General features: G+C 36.2%; 1 protein-coding gene across 1 annotated transcript in view; it reads right to left on the reverse strand.

Annotated features, from left to right (window-relative positions):
- pnpla6 (patatin-like phospholipase domain containing 6) overlaps positions 1 to 2,144 on the reverse strand; it is a gene marked incomplete in the record, with an annotated part of 50,327 nt that overhangs the window by 21,227 nt on the left and 26,956 nt on the right.

Genomic DNA, 2,144 nt, shown 5'->3' on the forward strand with positions numbered 1-2,144 from the left:
ACATAAATATATTTCACTGGAATTTAATGTGAAAGTGTTGGTCTTTCACATTAAATTCCAGTGAAATATATTTATGTTTGTGGTTGTAATGTGACAAAATATGGAAAAGTTCAAGGGGTATGAATACTTTTGCAAACCACTGTATGTGCTATAACTAAAATATTGATCGAGTAACTTTAGTATCAATACGGTTCAAGACTGACATTACTATATATTTCTGTGGATTCTCAGTTCTCCAGGACAAAGAAAATTAAAAGAAGACAGACAAAATAACTGGACTTCTGTTCTGTAGCTGAAGACGGGTGGAGCTACAAGATTTCAACTGCATGAATCAAGATTAGTGTCATTATTATACTTTGCTTGATCTGCTTACCCCCACCTCACAGATGGAAAAGTCAGATGAAACCTCCACAACCATTCAGACAGAAGTCACTTTGAGTTTGTCAAAAACATCAGCTATGTATCTGACTTTGTACCACATTAGGCTTGGGCGGTATGAAGGTGTTTTCTTATACTGCAGTAGAAAAAAAAAAAGTTCAAACACGCCTCACTGTCTGTAGTGGTCCTGACAGACAGCTTCACAGACCAACCAGCTGTGGGTTTCTTAATTCAAGCAAAGATTTGGACTCTCTTTGGATTTAAACTTTGTGATTTTTTTTTCCGAACCGTGACCGGCCTGCAGACGAGGAAATGAGTGCAAACTTTATTGGCACAAAATACTTTTTTTGCTAAAAGCATGCAGCAGCTTTGAGATGACCACAGTAAATAATTTATTTTGAAACTTAAAACTCAAAAAAAAAAAAAAACATAGGTTGACTTGTGTTTGATCTGTTTGATGTAGGGCTGCGTAGTTTGAGATAGATGGTAGAAACAATATGAAGTTTGCCTATGGTAGACATTTACCCTCTACCGTCCTGTCGTCAGTGACGTCATCGCACCTGTGTCAGCAGGGCTGTGAGTGCAGAGACAACTGAGCAGAAGGAGTTCAAAATAAAATGAAGAAATGTAGCGTTTTAAAACACGTGTAGAGAATAAATCCTCAAAATTTCCCCTCCCGCTTTAGAAAAGTTACTTTGTGTCATTCCCCCCCGCAGCACGTCTCGCAGAGCGAAGCTTTAACAACTGTAGTTTTTAACACCCAAGTTGTGAGAGAAAAAAAACTTGTTTTTTATGTATCGTTACCCACAGAGATGATAAAGACGTGGACGTTCGTTCAGTCATAAATCCATTTTGCTAATGTAACAGTTCTGCTCTGATGACTGAGATGAGAGCGCAGCAGAGCAGCAGTGGGTCAGTTCAACAGGTAGAAGCTCATTGTATGGCAGGCAGATATTACATTTATTTGGCTTCACCACACTTAACATTCCAGTTTTCTGAAATAGTTTTATGACAGGACTATGTGCAGCTTAATTCCCCTAAGGTCCTGTCACACTAACATTTTAGGCAACTTATGCCAACTTATAAATTTTTTATGTCTAAATGACTAATTTTACTTGAAGTACTGGTTGTAACATCCACTTTATGTTGATATTGTTGAAAATTTGAGAAATGTTTTTTTTTTTTGCAATATATACAAAACATTCTTTTGTACTTCTGTTTTGTTCATTTGCACTACAGCAAAAAAGCTGGGTTTGATTATGATTACAGTTTTCTGTAAAATAAATGTTCTAAAAATTACATTACCTTTGCTTTTTATGATGGTATTCTACTGCGATATATACAGTTACCGTGAAGGGATTCAATTTATACTGTGATTTGATTTTTTTTTCTGTTCTGGAAAAGATTACTAAAAATCAAGCCTGACTCAGCATAATTACTGTTTTACAGCACATTCCTGTTCTGCAGCACATAAAACACTCAGAAATACAGGACCACAATCACATCATTATACACCATAGACACAAAGACAAACAAGCATACCAAATTTCAGGAAGGCAGCATTTGCAAAATCGGACGTCTAAATATGAGCACAACAAAAAGTGTCCAGCAGATGGCAGATAAGATTCTTCTTAAAGGGCTGTAGTTTTGAAATGGACTTTATGTTTTGAGGAATACTGTATCATTCCATGCTTTAGTTTTAGTGTAGAAGAAAGACCTCTGGCCGTAACAGTTTTTAAAAGTTGGTAATATCAGTTGTCCTTTTG

Source organism: Austrofundulus limnaeus, unplaced genomic scaffold, assembly GCF_001266775.1.
Source record: "Austrofundulus limnaeus strain Quisiro unplaced genomic scaffold, Austrofundulus_limnaeus-1.0 Scaffold102, whole genome shotgun sequence".
Taxonomy (NCBI): domain Eukaryota; kingdom Metazoa; phylum Chordata; class Actinopteri; order Cyprinodontiformes; family Rivulidae; genus Austrofundulus; species Austrofundulus limnaeus.